Genomic DNA, 22,092 nt, shown 5'->3' on the forward strand with positions numbered 1-22,092 from the left:
GTTAGAACACAGAGGCCAACTCAACTGATTCAGTAGATTAGTTCAATAATTAGAAAGGAGGGAGTCCTGGAATACCAGGGTAAGGACTGTATACTTTATTCTTCATGGGATGGAGGGCCATTTGAAGAATTTTTAGCTTGGCAGAAACAGGAATGAAATTGGGTATTTGAATGGAATGTATTGGAGAGAATATGGAAGGCATGAGAATAAGTCAGTACATCTTTACAATTTATGTTTACAGCAGTGGATCCATTTAATCAAGTGAGATCTTAAAACACCTATCTGTCTGTCTATGGAGAGAGAGGGAGGGAGGGAGGGAGGGAGAGAGGGAAAGAGAGAGAATATGAATATGAATGCAAGTATGTAAGCAGAGCTGTTTTAGGTCAGGGTGTGATGGGGCCCCTAGGCTGAGCTGTCAGGAGTGGAACCCTCAGTTCTGCTTGGTTTCTTTTGAAAGAAGGTCACTGTAATGTGATAAGTATATAAGGATGCAGGAACTAGAAATGAAAGGAAAACTATACAGACATGTTTTATGAAGGAAGGATAGATCATCCGATGACTCCAATAGCTCCAGAGCCAGGCATTTTGGCTTCTAGTCCAGTGCTCTTCATCTATATCATTCTAACTCTGCCAATTACTATTTGACAAAACATGCCAAGGAGAAAATGCAAAGTCCAATACACTTATTAGTAATTTAGAAACTTCTTAGGCACTTCCTTTTATCTTCCAACACTGAGGTCTTAAAAGAGCATTTAGTCTAAAAATCTAGTCCCATATCCATTCTTTAATCTTATCTCTAAGCAATTAATTGATTGGAAATAAATTATTCTTCAAAGTTGCAGACTTCCTGTTGTTGTTCCAAAGCCTTTCATAGTGATCTAATACTTGTATTTTAACAATGTCATCACAAGATCTGAGTCACAAAAGAGATTACACTGGGCACAAATAAGTGGCCCAGGATAGGAGGCGTTAATTTATTTTCACATAGAATATAGAGATGGCCTACAGTAAGATTGAAAACTATGATAATAACAACCAGCATATTTATAAACATACATAAAGACACCTATTCAATGAAAGAAGACCTGTTGTTATATGTTCAGAAAAGCATACAAGGTGTGTATGCACACAAAGATACTATGAGAAAGTTATAGAGAAAATGAATGTGGATATAGTAATTATTTTCTTTCATTTGCAAAACAAAACATACGTGTTTGAATTTCTAGGAGGTATCATTTCTGAAATCACAGAGTCAGAGTTCTTAAATACTCTAGGAAGCATCTCAGTAACTCACGACAGAATGTTCTCTTCTTTTTTTGAAGATTTTCAGAAGTTTATATTTTACAAGCCTCTTCCAGTGTTTTATTGTCAAAAGCAGAGGAGTTCCCTTGATATAAATCTAACTATCTTCCTTCTTTAATGTATGTCCATTTCCTCTTGTTCTATCCTCTGAACATGGGCAAAAAATGTCCAATATCCTCCTCACAAAAGGCTTCCACTTATTTGATGACAGAAGGTAAGTTATGCCTCAATTTTCTTATCCTGAACAATTCCAGTTCCTTTAACTTTTACTCAGAGAAGTTGCTCCTCATTTCTTTAATCACTATAGTTTCCCTTTGGAATCCTGTCCAATTTCTCCACATACCTTATTAATGGGGACTAAAAGTATGGAATTATTTAAAATTGCAAGTGATGCATCTTTTATTAACCTCCATATTCTACCAAAGGAAATGTTGTAATAAAAATGGCATTAAAGTGCTCTCTGTATTGTCCAATTGGTCAGAACTGGTGCACTATTTATGGATTACTTATAGGTAATTACTGGTAATTATAATAATAGTTATGATGCAATGAACGTTTCCTATGTTCCAGGCACTGAATACTTTGCTGTCAAATCCTGGCAACAACTCAAAAAGGTAGGTATTTTTATCCTAGTTTTTTTAAAATTTACTTATTTATTTATTTTTTATTATTATACTTTAAGTTCTAGGGTACATGTGCACAACGTGCAGGTTTGTTACATATGTATACATGTGCCATGTTGATGTGCCGCACTCATTAACTCGTCATTTACATTAGGTATATCTCCTAATGCTATCCCTCCCCGTCCCCCCACCCCACAACAGGGTGTGTGATGTTCCCCTTCCTTTGTCCAAGTGTTCTCATTGTTCAATTCCCACCTATGAGTGAGAACATGCGGTGTTTGGTTTTCTGTCCTTGTGATAGTTTGCTGAGAATGATGGTTTCCAGCTTCATCCATGTCCCTACAAAGGACATAAACTCATCCTTTTTATGGCTGCATAGTATTCCATGGTGTATATGTGCCACATTTTCTTAATCCAGTCTATCACTGATGGACATTTGAGTTGGTTCCAAGTCTTTGCTATTGTGAATAGTGCTGCAATAAACATATGTGTGCATGTGTCTTTATAGCAGCATGATTTATAATCTTTTGAGTATATACCCAGTAATGCGATGGCTGGGTCAAATGGTATTTCTAGTTCTAGATCCTTGAGGAATCGCCACACTGTCTTCCACAATGGTTGAACTAGTTTACAGTCCCATCAACAGTGTAAAAGGTGTTCCTATTTCTCCACATCCTCTCTAGCACCTGTTGTTTCCTGACTTTTTAATGATCTCCATTCTAACTGGTGTGAGATGGTATCTCATTGTGGTTTTGATTTGCATTTCTCTGATGGCCAGTGATGATGAGCATTTTTTCAAGTGTCTGTTGGCTGCAAAAATGTCTTCTTTTGAGAAATGTCTGTTCGTATCCTTTGCCCAATTTTTGATGAGGTTGTTTGATTTTTTTCTTGTAAATTTGTTTAAGTTCTTTGTAGATTCTGGATATTAGCCCTTTGTCAGATGGGTAGATTGCAAAAATTTTCTCCCATTCTGTAGGTTGCCTGTTCACTCTGACGGTAGTTTCTTTTGCTGTGCAGAAGCTCTTTAGTTTGATTAGATCCCATTTGTCAATTTTGGCTTTTGTTGCCATTGCTTTTGGTGTTTTAGACTTGAAGTGCTTGCCCATGCCTATGTCCTGAATGGTATTGCCTAGGTTTTCTTCTAGGGTTTTTATGGTTTTAGGTCTAACATGTAAGTCTTTAATCCATCTTGAATTAATTTTTGTATAAGGTGTAAGGAAGGGATTCAGTTTCAGCTTTCTACATATGGCTAGCCAGTTTTCCCAGCACCATTTATTAAATAGGGAATCCTTTCCCCATTTCTTGTTTTTGTCAAGTTTGTCAAAGATCAGATAGTTGTAGATATGCGGCATTAATTCTGAGGGCTCTGTTCTGTTCCATTGATCTATATCTCTGTTTTGGTACCAGTACCATGCTGTTTTGGTTACTGTAGCCTTGTAGTATAGTTTGAAGTCAGGTAGCATGATGCCTCCAGCTTTGTTCTTTTGACTTAGGTTTTTCTTGGCAATGTGGGCTCTTTTTTGGTTCCATATGAACTTTAAAGTAGTTTTTTCCAATTCTGTGAAGAAAGTCATTGGTAGCTTGATGGGGATGGCACTGAATCTATAAATTACCTTGGGCAGTATGGCCATTTTCATGATATTGATTCTTCCTATCCATGAGCATGAAATGTTCTTCCATTTGTTTGTGTCCTCTCTTATTTCGTTGAGCAGTCGTTTGTAGTTGTCCTTGAAGAGGTCCTTCACCTCCCTTGTAAGTTGTATTCCTAGGTATTTTATTCTCTTTGAAGCAATTGTGAATGGGAGCTCACTCATGATTTGACTCTCTGTTTGTCTGTCATTGGTGTATAGGAATGCTTGTGATTTTTGCATATTGATTTTGTATCCTGAGACTTTGCTGAAGTTGCTTATCAGCTTAAGGAGATTTTGGGCTCAGATGATGCGGTTTTCTAAGTATACAATCATGTCATCTGCAAACAGGGACAATTTGACTTCCTCTTTTCCTAACTGAATACCCTTTATTTCTTTCTCCTGCCTGATTGCCCTGGGCAGAACTTCCAACACTATGTTGAATAGGAGTGGTGAGAGAGGGCATCCCTGTCTTGTGCCAGTTTTCAAAGGGAATGCTTCCAGTTTCTGTCCATTCAGTATGATATTGGCTATGGGTTTGTCATAAATAGCTCTTATCAGTTTGAGATATGTCCCAACAATATCTAATTTATTGAGAGTTTTTAGCATGAAGGGCTGTTGAATTTTGTCAAAGGCCTTTTCTGCATCTATTGAGATAGTCATGTGGTTTTTGTCTTTGGTTCTGTTTATATGCTGGATTATGTTTATTGATTTGTGTATGTCGAATGAGCCTTGCATCCCAGAGATGAAGCCCACTTGATCATGGTGGATAAGCTTTTTGATGTGCTGCTGGATTCGGTTTGCCAGTATTTTATTGAGGATTTTTGCATCGACATTCATCGGGGATATTGGTCTAAAATTCTCTTTTTTGTTATGTCTCTGCCAGGCTTTGGTATGAGGATGATGCTGGCCTCATAAAATGACTTAGGGAGGATTCCCTTTTTCTATTGATTGGAATAGTTTCAGAAGGAATGGTACCAGCTCCTCCTTGTACCTCTGGTAGAATTTGGCTATGAATCCATCTGGTCCTGGACTTTTTTTGTTGGTAGGCTATTAATTATTGCCTCAATTTCAGAGTCTGTTATTGGTCTATTCAGGGATTCAACTTCTTCCTGGTTTAGTCTTGGGAGGGTATATGTGTCGGGGAATTTATCCATTTCTTCTAGATTTTCTAGTTTATTTGTGTAGAGGTGTTTTACCATTTTCCGATTTACCATCAGAAAATACTGGTGGTAGTTTGTATTTCTGTGGAATCGGTGGTGATACCCCTTTATCATTTTTTATTGCATCTATTTGATTCTTCTCTCTTTTCTTCTTTATTAGTCTTGCCAGCAGTCTATCAATTTTGTTGATTTTTTAAAAAAACCAGCTCCTGGATGCATTGATTTTTTGAAGGGTTTTTTGTGTCTCTATCTCCTTCAGTTCTGCTCTGATCTTAGTTATTTCTTGTCTTCTGCTAGCTTTTGAATGTGTTTGCTCTTGCTTCTCTAGATCTTTTAATTGTGATGTTAGGGTGTCAATTTTAGATCTTTCCTGCTTTCTCTTGTGGGCATTTAGTGCTATAAATTTCTCTCTACACACTGCTTTAAATGTGTCCCAGAGATTCTGGTATGTTGTGTCTTTGTTCTCATTGGTTTCAAAGAACATCTTTATTTCTGTCTTCATTTCATTATGTACCCAGTAGTCATTCAGGAGCAGGTTGTTCAGTTTCCATGTAGTTGAGCAGTTTTGAATGAGTTTCTTAATCCTGAGTTCTAGTTTGATTGCACTGTGGTCTGACAGACAGTTTGTTATAATTTCTGCTCCTTTTCATTTGCTGAGGACTGCTTTACTTCCAACTATGTAATCAATTTTGGAATAAGTGTGGTGTGGTGCTAAGAAGAATGTATATTCTGTTGATTTGGGGTGGAGAGTTCTGTAGATGTCTATTAGGTCCGCTTGGTGCAGAGCTGAGTTCAATTCCTGGATATCCCTATTAACTTTCTGTCTTGTTGATCTGTCTAATGTTGACAGTGGGGTGTTAAAGTCTCCCATTATTATTGTGTGGGAGTCTAAGTCTCTTTGTAGGTCACTAAGGACTTGCTTTATGAATCTGGGTGCTCCTAAATATATATTGGGTGCATATATATTTAGGATAGTTAGCTCTTCTTGTTGAACTGATCCCTTTACCATTATGTAATGGCCTTCTTGGTCTCTTTTGATCTTTGTTGGTTTAAAGTCTGTTTTATCAGAGACCAGGATTGCAACCCCTGCTTTTTTTTTTTGTTTTCCATTTGCTTGGTAGATCTTCCTCCATCCCTTTATTTTGAGCCTATGTGTGTCTCTGCACGTGAGATGGGTTTCCTGAATACAGCACACTGATGGGTCTTGACTCTTTATCCAATTTGCCAGTCTTTTAATTGGAGCATTTAGCCCATTTACATTTAAGGTTAATATTGTTATGTGTGAATTTGATCCTGTCATTATGATGTTAGCTGGTTATTTTGCTCATTAGTTGATGCAGTTTCTTCCTAGCCTTGATGGTCTTTACAATTTGGCATGTTTTTGCAGTGGCTGGTGCCAGTTATTCCTTTCCATGTTTAGTGCTTCCTTCAGGAGCTCCTGTAAGGCAGGCCTGGTGGTGACAAAATCTCTCAGCATTTGCTTGTCAGTAAAGGATTTTATTTCTCCTTCACTTATGAAGCCTAGTTTGGCTGGATATGAAATTCTGGGTTGAAAATTCTTTTCTTTAAGAATGTTGAATATTGGCCCCCACTCTCTTCTGGCTTGTAGAGTTTCTGCCGAGAGATCCGCTGTTAGTCTGATGGGCTTCCCTTTGTGGGTAACCCAACCTTTCTCTCTGGCTGCCCTTAACCTTTTTTCCTTCATTTCAACTTTGGTGAATCTGACAATTATGTGTCTTGGAGTTGCTCTTCTTTAGGAGTATCTTTGTGGCGTTCTCTGTATTTCCTGAATTTGAATGTTGGCCTGCCTTGCTATGTTGGGGAAGTTCTCCTGGATAATATCCTGCAGAGTGTTTTCCAACTTGGTTCCATTCTCCTCGTCACTTTCAGGTATACCAATCAGACGTAGATTTGCTCTTTTCACATAGTCCCATATTTCTTGGAGGCTTCGTTTCTTTTTACTTTTTTCTCTAAACTTCTCTTCTCACTTCATTTCATTCATTTGATCTTCAATCACTGATACCCTTTCTTCCAGTTGATCAAATCAGCTACTGATGCTTGTTCATGCGTCACGTAGTTCTCGTGCCGTGGTTTTCAGCTCCATCAGGTCATTTAAGGATTTCTCTACACTGGTTATTCTAGTTAGCCATTCATCTAATCTTTTTTCAAGGTTTTTAGCTTCTTTGCGATGGGTTTGAACATCCTCCTTTAGCTCAGAGAAGTTTGATCGTCTGAAGCCCTCTTCTCTCAACTCGTCAAAGTCATTCTCCCTCCAGCTTTGTTCCGTTGCTGCTGGCAAGGAGCTGTGTTCCTTCGGAGAAGATGCGCTCTGATTTGTAGAATTTTCAGCTTTTCTGCTCTGGTTTCCCCCCATCTTTGTGGTTTTATCTACCTTTGGTCTTTGATGATGGTGACGTACAGATCGGGTTTTGGTGTGGATGTCATTTCTGTTTGTTAGTTTTCCTTCTAACAGTCGGGACCCTCAGCTGCAGGTCTGTTGGAGTTTGCTGGAGGTCTACTTCAGACCCTGTTTGCCTGGGTATCAGCAGAGGCTAGAGAACAGCGAATATTGCAGAACAGCAAATGTTGCTGCCTGATCATTCCTCTGGAAGCTTCGTCTCAGAGCGGTACCCAGCCGTATGGGGTGTCAGTCTGCCCCTACTGGGGGGTGCCTCCCAGTTAGGCTACTCGGGGGGTCAGGGACCCACTTGAGGAGGCAGTGTGTCCATTCTCAGATCTCAAACTCTGTGCTGGGAGAACCACTACTCTCTTCAAAGCTGTCAGACAGGGACATTTAAGTCTGCAGAAGTTTCTGCTGCCTTTTGTTCAGCTATGCCCTGCCCCCAAAGGTGGAATCTACAGAGGCAGGCAGGCCTCCTTGAGCTGAGGTGGACTCTACCCAGTTCGAGCTTCCCGGCAGCTTTGTTTATCTACTCAAGCCTCAGTAATGGTGGGCGCCCCTCCCCCAGCCTCGCTGCCACCTTGCAGATCGATCTCAGACTGCTGTGTTAGCAACAAGCGAGGCTCTGTGGGCGTGGGACCCTCCGAGCCAGGTGCCAGATATAATCTCTGTTTATATATAATATAAACGGTGTGCCGTTTGCTAAGACCTTTGGAAAAGCGCAGTATTAGGATGGGAGTGACCCGATTTTCCAGGTGCCATCTGTCACAGCTTCCCTTGGCTAGGAAAGGGAATTCCCTGACCCCTTGCGCTTCCCAGGTGAGGTGATGCCTCACCTTGCTTCGGCTCTCACTCAGTGGGCTGCACCCACTGTCCTGCACCCCTGTCCGACAAGCCCCAGTGAGATGAACCCAGTACCTAAGTTGGAAATGCAGAAATCAACCGTCTTCTGTGTCGCTCACGCTGGGAGCTGCAGACTGGAGCTGTTCCTATTCAGCCATCTTGGAACCCTCCCCTCTTTGATTTTTTATAGTAAGTGCCTGGGCTAGATTGTCACAGATCTTGATTGTGATTCCAGAGCCAGTACGTTATCACAGTACTATGAAGATAGGTAATCCCATCCTCATACACACACGTGGTACATCACATGGCCCACGTATGGTGATTGCTGCAGTTCAGGTTTCTCTGGAACCAGGCTCTGAGATGAAGATCTGCAGGCAGGATTTTTACTGGTGAGGGCTCCTGAGCACAACCCCAAGGGGAGTGCACAAAACAGGACAAGGGAGTCAGAGAAGTTGGGCCGTAAACCTCTCTGCCAACCTTTCAGGTCCTACACATTGTCCTGAACTGAGTCAAGAGCCTTTGTGTTCCCAAGTTGACCACTCATTGAATGCACATGGGCCTGGGGCAAACAGTATAATCTTGGGTGAGGCAGCTCTGATTAGCTGAAGGCAGAGGACAATCCCCAAAAGGAAGGACCTAAGTGAGCCATCAGCTGTCAACACTCCAAGAAGCTGGAGAAAGAGTGCTTCAGTCAGGAAAGGGCAGGGGATCTGAGTGGCACATCACAGCTCTACCACAGTGACTGTGTCTTCTGATCCCCCACTCAGGATGTGGCCCTGTGAACCTGTTTATGGATTCTGAGTTACAGATTATATCATTTTAAGGCCAAATAAGTCAAAGAAATCAGACTGAGGGGAGAAAAGAACTTCAAATACTGCTTTGGTTTATGTGTAGGGCAAGAGGAGTATTTCTCTCTCCTCTTAGTCTCTCTCTTTGCCTCTTTCTGTCTTTGTCTCTGCCTCTGTCTTTCTCATTTACATTCTCTGTGATACACACATACTAATATGATGACACTAAATAAAACATGAAACCCCTGATAGCAAGGAGGGGAAACAGAAAAGGAGAGACAATAATTTGAAATACTGGTAATGGATAGTTATTATCCAGGTGGATATTGGGATTTTGGAATAATTCTATCAATAATGTACATGTCCTCTAAATGAAGGACATTTATGTTATGTTGGGTGAACAGAACCCTGTTAGTAGTTCTGCATCCTCAATCTTTTTTTTATCCTCAATCTTTCCTCATAGGTCTTATACATTAAAAGATACAATTGCCTCAGGATGGTTCTTGCCTAAAACAAATAGCACAGATACTTATACTACTGATTGTGAAGAGGAAGTTGTTTTATTTTTCCATTTTAAAATAAGAACAATAAACATGTTTTTAAAGTTTAAGATCAAAATTATTTATTATTTATTGTTATCTACTTATCCATTATGCAGATGCTTTTAAAAAGCTAGAAAGTCAACAACTGGCAAGAATGGTTTTATTAGGGCATGAATTAGAAATAAATCCCCAAGGGAAAATGAATTCAGCTTATATTATGAGAAAATGTGAAGAGTCATTAATCCATATCATGCTGTCTTGCTATTCTATTAACTAAGGCAAAAACAAATTCTCTAGTCACCATTCTCATTTTCATGAGTAGCAAGGTATTAGTGCAGTAGCTAGGGTTCAAAAGTTAATAATAAACCTGAATCAAGAATAATTTCAAAAGTACCCAGACAACAAAAGGCAGTGGAGAGTGAAAATTCAAATGTAGCAGGACATTATCTGATTAGAAATCTGTTGTCATTGTCCTCCACCAAAATGGCCCACGAATTGCTGATGTAAAGTCTGCGATCTCTATGATGGGATTGAATTTGTACCCAAAGTTAGTAGCTCAGCATTTCCTTTCCTCTTTCTTTTTAAAACCCCACATTATAAAAGGGCACACAGCAACACATTTTACTGTTAAATATGATCTGAGCCTGTTGGAATACTGCCCATGCAAAAGTGTCACCCCGGCAACTCACCCATGCCTTCCACTTCCCAATAGGAGTTTTCCCATACAACCCTCCCCTTGTAGAATGCTGTTCTCTAACCACAGGGTACAAGGAAGGCAGTCTCCAGTGCTGTTCCAAACTCTGAATACTCCTAAGTGGCAACTCCAAAACTAACATAAATTGCATGCATTGCTTTGCTTGCACGATGACACTCACTTTGGAATCCAAGCAGAAAGCAGCCACCTAATATGGTTGCATTCTGTCCTTCACCCATGGTAAGATAGTTCAGAAGAAGACCACCACCAAGTCAGATAACAGTGGTGAAAGCTGACCTCCCCTTTCGCAGCCATCATACCATCTTGTGTTCACAGTCTGCAATACTTTCCATATCTATTCATCCCTGCTCATACTGTTGTTCTGCCCAATGCAGCCAAGCGATACACAGGGCAAACATTTAGCAAATGCCAATGTCTCCCCACAGCACTCACCCCTTATCCACAACATGCTGTTTCCACTACCAGTTCCACAAACCAAGGGTCTCACGTTTTAGAGACATCATATTAGTGTGTGTCTATCATGCAGCGAATATGAGTGAGACAGAAAAAGATTCATAGAGACAGAGAGAAAATAGAGGCAAAAAAGATTGAAACAGGGAGAAATATTCTTTGTGTTCTGCGCATAAATGAGTAGAAACTTCTTTTGTTACTGGCAGCTTTCGGGATGAGTGAATCATGTTTTGTATACGCACTCTGATAATTTACAGCCCACTGGTTTCACAGTAAAGACTGACCATTCTGTGGACTTCAGAGAACAATTCATTGTCTTCAAGACCACCTACAACTCGCATGTATGTGCCGTCATTCCAAATTATACTAATGCAGCGTTTCCATAAATTCATCCTCTACACATAAAACTCACAGTAGATTGCAATGTAATTGACCAAATGAGAAATATCTTGTGCTTTCTGGATGACTGTAATTAACCACAATTTATTGTATATTTCAAAATAGCCAGAAGAAAGATTTCTAATGTTCCCAACACAAAGAAATCATAAATGTTTGAGGTGATGGATATACCCAATTAATCTGATTTAATCATTACACAGTGTATGCATGTATCAAATATCACCTGTAAATATGAGTAATTTGTATATGAAATATGTATAATCATTATGTGTGAATTAAAAAATGAACAAAAAAGGTAATATCCTGTGCCTAAAAGTGTTGGTTTTAAAGTCACTGATGTCTTTTTTAACTAGAATTTAAACACAGGTGGTTTGATTCTGTTCCAATCTTTCATTTCACTGGTAAAACCAGTCTAGAGAAATAAAGGCTGCCAAAAACAAAATCTATGTTAAAAATTAAAAACTATAAAATTTAAAAATAACAAAGCCTTAATCAGAGCCTCAAGTATTAAAAGAGAATCTGATTGTTGCATCTAGATTGATTAACCAAAGCAAGTGTCATTGGTGTGAACTGATTTACTTAATTCAATTCCCTATTTTAAGACATATAGATAACTTTACAGCTCAATAAAGATTTAGAATAAGAGAAAAAAAAGATGAGCTGGAAAAGGCAGAGTGAGATTCAGGAGACCAGGACTCTGGTTCCAGCTGTTAGTGTTAAGTAAGTTACTTAATTTTGCCTCAAATTATTTTTCTTGTGTATGAAAAAGTGACAGATTCGTGGACCTTTAAAGTTCCTGGAAAGATGGTAGTGAACTACAGAGAGTAAAAATCGAGCATTTTGTAGCTTTCCAATGGGTATTAAGGAAAAAAATCAGTAAGCTAATTAAGACCACAGTAATCAAATAAAATTCACTCAAAATAGTACTGTTGTAAGTATTATTTGAATTTGAAATTTTTACCCCAGACATTCCCTCAAAGAAGGCTGTGAGAATGAATTTCAGCAGTCTAACTTGGGTGGACTTGCTCTCAAACAGTGCAGGCTCTGTTATAACAGGCCTCAACCATGTCCTGGGTGGATGCTGAGAAGACCCAAAGGGAGGGGCCCTAACACCACCCCACTGAAGAATGCAAGAAAGACCCTCTCAGTCTCCCATAAGCAATGCTGAAACACTCGGCAGAGCAATGAAAGTGAGAATTTGACAAAAAATCATGATTGATACTGAAAAAGAATGACATTTGAGAAAGCAAAGCTCCTTTCTTAAATAATTGCTGTAGCTATTGTGAATTAAAATGGAGAATAGCACTGGCTTGTTACTGTCCTTAACTTTAGGGTTCACACTGTTTGTTAAAGACTGCTTTGAATTTCCTTTTATCAAACTGGAAAGGTCACCATATTTGTCTCTAGGAAAAAAAATCCTAATTTATTATGCCAAGAAAATAAGAAGAAAAACTACAGATACAAATGAAACAGCAGATAATGTCAGAATAAAATGAAAATAGAGAATGTGGTAAGTTGTGCTTTCAGTAAATAAATGAATAATATTGAAGGCTTAAATACAAAAATCAAATACACAATTAAGAAAATATTTTTAACCATTGCCTATAACTCCCAAGTGAATGTTTCTAGTTCTGAATCTTCCCCTTACCTCCACACTTACACTTCCAGCTGTCTGACGGATATTTCTATCTAGATGTCCCTTATATACTTCAAAGTCCTTCCCTTCCCAAGAATAAATCTGCTTCTCTCCTAAATTCCCCTTCTGGCGTCATAATGTTCTCAGTCACCCACATCAGAAATCCAAGAATCCCAAGCCCTGACATTTTCCTACTTCCCATGCCCAATCAACCACCAAATCCAGCTCTTTCAAATTCCCCTTTCTTTCTCTATTCGATGCTGCTTCTAGCCAAATTCTAGTTCTCCTCGCTCTCCCCCATATAATTACAAAATGCATATTTCCTTCCTTCAATATTGCTCTAGTTCATTCTCTATACTTCCTCCAGTGTAATACACATAAAATGCCAATGACTTCCAGCTGATAACACCTCAGTGCTTCCTGCTCACCTTCCTTTCACACATATGCCATAACTTCTTACTTTCTCACATGGATTTCACACCCCTATCCCACTGCTCCTACCTGCAATGCCCTTGTCCACCCCACCCTGCTCTTTACCTAACTCCTACTCCACTTTCAGGAGCCATTTTAGGGGACATCTCCTCTAGGAAGCCTGCTTTTACACACAGCCCTCTGGCCCCAGACTGCATTAGCTGCCTTTTCCATTCCTTAATGCACCCTCAATATACTTTTATCATATAGAAGTTGGTCATATCTATTTATGTGCCTGTCTCTTGCATTTGGCAGATATTCCTTGAAGGCAAGGACTTATCACCTTTGCTTCTTGAGAGCCTAGCAATGTTTACTGAACTGAACTGAAAATAAATGAAACTATGGGGAAAAATATATTGGTGGGTATGAGAGTATTTCTGAGGATTATAAATGTTTAGGAAAAGTAAAAATTGTTCTTCTTACTTATGCAAATAATACCTCATGGTTTACAAAGTGTTTTCATAAAAGTTATATCGTTTGATCCTTAAAACAACCCAAGAAGGTAGGGTAAGGCAGACATTGAGGCTGATAGAGACCCTAAATACATAAGAAATTTCTCCGAAAAGGGAAACATTATTGATTTTTAAAAGGGGTGTGTGTGTTTGTGTGTGTGTGTGTGTGTGTGTATGTTCAGATAGATCTTCATAAGATCAGAGCTCCAACTTCAAACAAAGTTCCTGTTCGGTCAAAATAGCCAATTGGTTTCCTCCATATTTACTAAAAAGTTTTCCCAAAAAAGAGAAACTATCAATTGTTTATAAAAAATTTTCAATAACCTGTTTCCCTCTTTTCACTACTTTCCAAGTAGATTTTGGAAGACAGACCAGTTAATTCAGTCTTGTAAAGACAAAGAGAGAACTAATTCACTCTCACCTTCAGAAGGTCCACTGGGCTAGACACCTCCCAAATGTTTTTCTGATTTCTGAAGCTATCCTTTTCTCAGGAGAATGCCAACAGCTAAGACCAGCTTTGGTCGAAGTCTTCAGCAAACAGGGGATAAAGAATGCTGAGAGAGAATGTCACAAAGATTCCTGAAAAAGAAAAAAAGTAACACAGGACAATGTAAATTGTTTTGGGTTAATTCTATTAAGCTGAGATTTCATCCTACTATAGTACTAAAAAATGACAAGGGGGACTTACTATATATCAAATTCCATGATTAATTTTAACAAAGTATTGTACTTAATGACATCAATGTCTAAGAAATTTTAAGCAACTTAATGGGAACAGGTAATGAAAATAGGTAACATAATTCCAATTACATTGCAGTGTAGGACAGAAGTCTGAATTACCCCTAAATAGCAGGAAACAACTGTGTACACAAATCAAAAAGAAAAAAAAGGCACTTGATCTTATTCTACTCTGATGCTTCATGGGAATACACCGTGCTTTATAATCACATCAACAACAGGCCGTGGCGGGGAAGAATCTAATACAGACTGAAAAGAACAAACAATGAAGAACTAAGTATTTGATCAAGGTTGACAATGTCAGAGAGGAACTCAGCAATGCAATTATATTTTAGAGGTGGCTTTGAAGGCGGTAAGAAAATATGGCATCTGGAATAAAGGGGTTGCTGAACACACCATTATAATTTTTAAATTTTTATTAGTAGCATTAATGTTTTGCTAGATAGTGTTCTTGTCTAACTCATAGATGATGGCATAATGAATATTTAAGGACAAGACTGGGAAGTCAAAAGTTTTTAGCAGGTTGGGATAATGGACCCAATCTAAGAAGGTGAAATATTGATGTTGTGAAAATAAAGGCTTCATTTGTTTCTAACAAAAAGACCTACAAAAAGATTAGAGAAATATTAACTGTCAGTCTGAAATGTAGCTGTAAGAATGGCAGTAAATGGAGTGCTGTAATCTTAGTCTGTATGAATTTGGGCACTCTGGGCCAAAGAAAACAGCAACTCACTCAAGACACTCTAAGGAGGAGGGGCTTACCGCACAGCTGCCCTGTTTGGATCTGTAAAGTAGAAAGTTCGGTTTGAGATGACTCAAGGGACTGACACCTTTCACATGGTCTCTCCTATGGTCTTTCTGCTATCTCTGCATATTTAGTAGGTTCTCCTCTGACTCCCAACATCCAACTAAATCCCAGAAAGAGCTGGTTTGATCAATTCGTCTTACTATTGTCTTTGTTCTAGCGTATCTCTGCACAAAGCTAACTCCTGGGTCATCCACCAGCCTCTAAGGTGCTCACTCCTGATCCAAGCAGCACCTCTACCAAAACAATAGATTATCTTTGTTTTTCTGAACAGTGGGCTGTGGTTGGGGAAGTTAACATTAGAATATGAACCTGGGTTTGGCTCCAACGGCCAGAATTGTGAGCAATAAGTCAAAGCTACAGGAAGAGAGATTCAGCTTCATATAGAATTTCCTAAAAATGGAATGGGCTACAGGCAGATAGATGGTTGGATTTAGTGACCTTCCAGGCTCCTTCTGTCTCCCAAAATTGTGTTTTTATTTTTAATACCACTCTTCTGTTTCTTCCCAGATGTGTCTAATGAAAACCATCTTTTCACATTATTATTAAAATGAGCTATGAAGATAATTCTGACACAGTATAATTAGGATATGCCTAAGGTGTCAGAAACAGTAATGCTTTTGCATTAGCCTCTTAAAATATATTTCATATGCAACATATTTGTAAATTAGATTTTATTACAGTAAATAACAATGCTGTACAAATAAAAGAAATAATTTACCTAATGTAAATGTAATGGGACAGCAAACTGCGACATGGATACTTCTCTTAAGAGGATAGAAGATGAATGTAAGAATGTTAGGAAAATTGTTTACCCATGAATTGTGAATGATGTTCCAGAGATTTCAGTTGGGCATTTAAACTCAGATATCATGATGGACTGAGTTATTTAGAGCAGTTTTCAGTGATGACTCTTCTGATGGCTGCCTGAGCTGAACTTCTCCAAAACAGTTAAATCTCAGCATCCAAAGTGTACTAATTTGGAAGTGTGTGTGTAAGAATAAAAGTTATTCCATAAAATGTTAATTCTCTCTCAACAGAAATTTAATTGTTTAGCCTGAGAAAATCTGACAGCACCACACCATGGAGACTCCAGGAGGCTTCTGTTTCCACTTTCCAGTGTGAGAATGCATTGAGAGACAAAAAAGATAAAGTAGATATCAGGGCAGAGCAGCCTTGCCTCCAGCCTGCAAGGGAGTTGTATTTCTTTGAGGCAACACATGGTCGGGAGAGAGAGTAGCTTTGTTAAAATTCTAAAATTCGAGGTCCATCATTTTTGAGACAAGACTCATCTCTCTTGGCTTCAGTTTCCTCATTGATACATTGGCAATGATAATAGTACCCAGGTCAGAGAGTTCCTGTGAGAACGAAAGCACTTCTTGGCACAGTGTCTAGCTCATAGAGGGTGCTCAGTAGTTTAGCTACTAAGATTACTATTTTCTGTTGTTTTTGTTTTTGAGACAGGATCTTCCTCTGTTGCCCAGGCTGGAGTGCAGTGGCATGATCTTGGCTCACTGCAGCCTCCTCCTCACTGGCTCAAACCATCCTCTCACCTCAGCCTCTGGAGTAGCTGGGACCACAGGTGCGCACCACCACACCCAGATAATTTTTTTTTTTTTGTTTGTAGAGACAGTTTCTTCATGTTGCCCAGACTAGTCTGGAACTCCTGGGCTCAAGTGATCCACCTGCCTCAGCCTCCTAAAGTGCTGGGATTACAGGTGTGAGCCACTGTGCCCTGCCTGCTATTGTTCCTTTGTTTTTGAGATGGAGTCTTGCTCTGTTGCCCAGGCTGGTGCAGTGGCGCCATCTCGGCTTACTAAATCCTCTGCCTCCTGCCTTCAAGTGATTCTCATGCCTCAGCCTCCCGAGTAGCTGGGATTACAGGCGTTTTTGTATTTTTTAGTAGAGATGGGGTTGTTGATCAGGCTTGTCTCGAATTCCTGACCTCAGGTGATCTGCCCACCTCGGCCTCCCAAAGTGCTGGGATTACAAGCGTGAGCCACTGGACCTGGCCTGTAGTTCCTTAAAAAGCAGGAACCCTGTGTTTATGCATCCCTGCCCAGAGAGCCACGAGCCTCATCACTTCCTAGTCATCAGTGTGGCTCATGTCTTTGGATCATACCCAGCCCATCCTGAAACAGAGTTGTGTCTGGCCCCAGCTCATGATCCACCTGGCTTTCTCCTCCCTAGAAGACCTGACCCCATTCTCACGCTGCTGCTTTGCTTGGACCTTGTGTAAGTCACTGTACCTCTTGACTCTGAGTTCCCGCCTCCTGAAAATGGGAACTATTTATAGGGTTCTAAAGTTTTGGATACTATCAATTTAAATTTTATCTATTTTAAAACAAATGAGTTGTCAGGTGCCAAAAGTGTAGAAAAGACAGAATGTTAGAGCTAGAGGGGTCATCAAAGAATATCTTCCCTGACTTTCTTTTGCAAAATATTGACAGTTGCATGCCATTCCACCTGAGATTCTGATTTAATTGGTCAGGGATTTATTTGGTCTGGATGTGGCCCAGCCATCGATACTTTTTAAAAGCTTACCCAGTGGTGCTAATGCACAGGCAGGGTCGAGAAGCACTTAGCAAGCCCAAGGTCGTACTGTTAGTGGTGGAGGCAGGTCTAGAACTCGTGGTTTCTGCTCTTCTTACTACAGACTGACCCTAAGTTCTGGTTTAAAAGAAGCTTTTTGAAGCATTCCTTTTGTGGTTTTACCCTTTCTCATAAAAGTGAGATATGTAATAAACATAATATTCAAGCACACCTGTTAGTTGGCTTCTGTTTAATTAAGGTTTTATTCTGTTCCACTTTAACCTTATGCTTTTTCTTTCTTATAATGGTGTGTTCAGCAACCCCTTTATTCCAGATGCCATATTTGGACATACCAAATTGGACACAATTTTAGAGAGCAAACAGTAGTATAAAAATTTGAAAATCAAATTGTTAGTAAATAAATTTATTTTAGTGTATGTCATTACTTAAAATTAATAATTACCAATACTCTAAGTTGATTGCCAATTATCCTGAAAATGTAATAAGCTACATAAATGGACATGACCAAGCAATTCATTTGCTGGATAAAGGTTTTAACATTTACTCGTCAGAGACTGCAAAACCCAGAAGAATGAGGTTTTGGCATCATTAGAGAAAATGAGGCCGTAGTTGAGATAATTGGCAAGATGAACTTTGTGGCTGGAGTAATTACCTGTGCAGTCGACCAAGAAGTTATGTTTGAGAAACATATTGCAAAAACAGAGCCAAGTTAGCTTCAACCTTCCCTGAGGCAATCATGGAAATTAGCAGAATCTGTCATTTTAGGTCATTGGTATCCCCTTGCCAAAGTGAAATTGTTCTCTGAAGAAGATCTCAACTGCTTTTGTCTAATTTAGTTCTCAGTCAGCCTCATGGGATCTCTCCTTATGGTAAAAAGTCTCACACCGAAGGGCTTTTTAAGTTCTCCTGGCTGCTTTTCTTAGTTTTTCTGACTCTACCATTATAGTCAGGTGCCACTTCTCAGGTGGTCAGTATGCCTGCCCAGAGCAATTTAACCCAGCCTCACTCCACTAATTGGATATGCCTGGTCCTCTCCAGGCTGACTCTGGGTAAAGTAAAAGTGAAGTGCCTCAGAGGGAGAGCCCGATGCACGAGCCTATTAAAAAAGCACGAGTGAATGTGTGAATTTCACGCCATCTCTGATGACCATTGAGAGGCCTTTCTGGCTTGCTTCCTTCTTCTCAGTTGTTCTGAATGGGTAAACTTTTCCTTCAACAACGTGTTGTAGACCCATTAGGTGCCACAAGAAATGCAAAGACTCTAAGACTTGGCAGCTCCTGCTCAAGAACAGAGATAGGAGATAATACCAATTTATGTTCTATGGCATTTTGAGGCTTATTTTTCATAGAGGTAATCTCATTTAATACTGAAAACGTTGTTTTTCTAGCATTTTACAGATTTAAAAAATAAGTTTCAGTAAGGAACTTCTCAATGGCTCATCATAGCTAGTAGGTGGCAAAACCAAGACTACAAGTATTTTGTAATTCTTAGTCCACATCCACTGACCCATAGGTTCATCCATTAGTTATGCAGGCAAAATGAACACATAGCAATATGTTGAGTGCTTACTCCATCCTAAATACCGTTAAAACTGGTTGGCATATATTTGATCCTCATGACAACTTAATGAGGTACGCAATTTCAATATCCCCATCTAATAGATGAGAAAACTGAGGCACAGAAAGACGACTAATGGTCCAAGGTTGTACAGCTAGTTGGGGGCAGAAAGTGATAAACACAGTGAGAGCCATGCCACCCGAATGTGGAGGAAGTTGTTGGATTTGTTGCTAGGAAGAACGCTAAGCAAGTTTTGGAACGTTTTCTGGCATTTCCAGAACAGTGAGACTTTTCTTCTCTTGGAAATCTTGTGAGGAGACATTGGCATCAGAGATGAGAAAAAGATGGCAATTCCAAGAAAAGAAGGAAATGTGATTTTTTCCTCGTCCCCTCCGCTATGACTATGGATGTGTGAGTGACTTAGCAGCACAGAGAGCTAGCGGCATATGAATACCATCTGCTGCTTTAATACTTGCTATGTATATTTTCTGTCATTTCAAATTCTGTGGACAGATCACACTGGTTGAGTAAAGCAGAGAGAAGAGACTGTTGGCATTCATGACCTTACATTTGTGGTTTGTGATTTGACAGTGGATACCCAGGAAGCTTATTAAGTGTAGTGATTTAGCAATATGCTGGAATATCAGTTTGCATCGTACAAACTCACTGGCTACTGGGCATTCACACCTCAGTGCAGCTTCTTTGTTCTGAACATGTTTTCGGGTATGAAAAAGGCAGGAGCCAGGAAGAAAGGAAGTGCTCCGGCTATCAGTGAGTAGTTTTCATGGTCCATACTTGGGACTCAGGGCTTGCAAACACCTCTTTGAATCCTCACAATAATCCCATAAGGTGGACATTATTGCAACAATTTCATACGTGGACATATTAAGGCACAGAGAAGTCTAGTGACAGACCCCAAAGTCAGGGAGCTTGTCCATGTCAGAGATGGCATTTGAACCCAGGTCTTTCTGACCCTGTTGTGGCATGGCCTCTTCCATTTCTGCTCAAAGAATTAAGCAAACACACAAACAAAAACTTTGCAAAGAGGAGGGAAAGCCACTAGATGACATTACGTTTTAGTTAAAGTTAGAAAAGCAGTATCTTTAGATATGTTTGATATGTGGAAAAAACACGGGACATTTAGTGGAAATTAGTTCCAGGAAAAAGCCAGCAGCCTCTACAAACCTTTTCATATTTTTGAATTAAGAGGTACCTTAGGTCAGGTGTGGTGGCTCACGGCTATAATCCCAGCACTCTGGAAGGCCAAGGTGGGAGGACTGCTTGGGCCCAGAAGTTCAAGACCAGCCTGGGCAACATAGTGAGAATGCCTCTACAATTTTTTTTTTTTTTTAAATTTAAAAGATACTTTACAGTCTAAGAAGCCAGTCCCCAAGGGACTGCTGTGTTCCCAGGAATTCAGAAGTGGAAGGAGAAATGCATCAAAGATAGGACTATTCCTGGCCTAGCACAGGGGTAAGGGTGTGACCATGGTAAATACTGTGAACAACAAATAAAGGGCTTAGGTGGTCCAAAGGAGACAGAAAGTACTTCTGACTGGAATCAGGCAGTAAATAATGACCTCATTGAGACACTGGCAGGAAAATAAGGGGAGATATAGAATGATAACTCTAGGGAAAAGCAGGATAAGTGATTTTAGGCCAGAGGAGATTTGAGCGCATCTGTAGGCTGACATGTAATAAGAACAGACAAAGAAAGCGAGTGAAGCTGCAAGTTGGCAAGAGTAAACAGAGCCAAGGCCTCATGTAAAGGGTTGGGAATAAGATATACAGGGATTAGGGAGTTTCTACTATACTTCAGCCACATTTTGTGCACATCATAAAAATTTAATCTACTTCAACATGGTAAGGGATACAGAGACTCATTTCATGTCTCCTTCCATGTTGGAGAGAACACTCCTCAGATTGAAGCTTTTCTGAAATGGCCAAAAACTATTACAACAGCCCATATGCAGCAACCTGCTTATTTGCATATTGCCCAGTCTTCTTACTGGAAAACAGTTGGAGTCAGTCAAAATGAAATGAAATGCCAGCACACTTCAACAGTAATACAAATGCCATGCAACCTTGAACTTGAGTTTAATAGAATAAACAAAACAATTTGCTTTGATGACTCTGAAAAGCAACTGAACTTGTTCCAACTTGAGCAGGAGTTTGTTTATTTTGCTTAGCTCCAGTCATTTATTCAAATCACTCAAGAAACATTTAGTGAGAGCCTACTGGGTAATGCATACTAGTATGAAGCTAGAATGCTAATGATTTTCATATTCTTCCTTCATTTCTACTGGATTATTTTAGATAGGGATTCATTTTTAGGTGGGGAATTTCTGCAGCTGATGTTTAATAATATTTATTCTTTCTTATCAAAAAATTGTTTTCATTTTCCAAAATATAAAGAAAAATTTTTAAAAGAAATTTAAACATTTTCTTCCATGTTCATGTTCATGTTTTGGTGTATGTTTTCCAAGTCTTTTATTTTTCTTGTGTGTCTGTATTCACTTTTTTCAGAATAGAAGTGGTATCATTCAGCACACACTGGTTTATCAACCTGCTATTCTCACTTAACCATACACCATGAACATTTCCCCCAACTCATTAAATATTCTATAAAATCATTTTTAGTGTCTGAATGATATTCTACCATATAAAGAAACCATATCTATTTAATCGCTGCCCTAATACTGGATATTAATGTTATTCCAACTGGCTGACTTTTTATATGATTTTTTTAAAGGTGCGCTATTTTACTAGCACTGGCTGAAAAACCACCAGTAAGATTGTTATATGGAATCTGATATATGGAGCATTATTCAACTGTGAAGTTCCATTTCTCTCATCTCATCTCATCTCGGATCAACTGAACCGAGAGTATTTCAGGCCAAGTACCTGCTCAGAGCACAGCCAGCCCAAATGCCCACTTATTTCTCACCTTCTCCCATCACAGCCCTGCCCTCACCATTTGCTGTAGATCTGTAGTTTGACAGTGAGCAGTCTGCCTGATTGGAAGGG

At 39.4% G+C, this 22,092-nt stretch overlaps 1 protein-coding gene across 40 annotated transcripts in view; it reads right to left on the reverse strand.

The window, feature by feature from the left end:
* NRCAM (neuronal cell adhesion molecule) overlaps positions 1 to 22,092 on the reverse strand; it is a 312,039-nt gene that overhangs the window by 240,862 nt on the left and 49,085 nt on the right. For 37 of the 40 annotated variants that reach the window (XM_055392636.2, XM_055392655.2, XM_055392645.2 and 34 more), the window contains exon 2: positions 13,835 to 13,992. The exons of the other annotated variants lie outside the window; for them this stretch is intronic. The gene's annotated coding sequence lies outside the window, so the exon portion shown is untranslated. The remainder of the gene's footprint in view (positions 1 to 13,834; positions 13,993 to 22,092) is intronic. 40 annotated transcript variants of the gene reach the window in all.

The sequence above is a fragment of the Gorilla gorilla genome, chromosome 6, assembly GCF_029281585.2.
Source record: "Gorilla gorilla gorilla isolate KB3781 chromosome 6, NHGRI_mGorGor1-v2.1_pri, whole genome shotgun sequence".
NCBI lineage: Eukaryota > Metazoa > Chordata > Mammalia > Primates > Hominidae > Gorilla > Gorilla gorilla.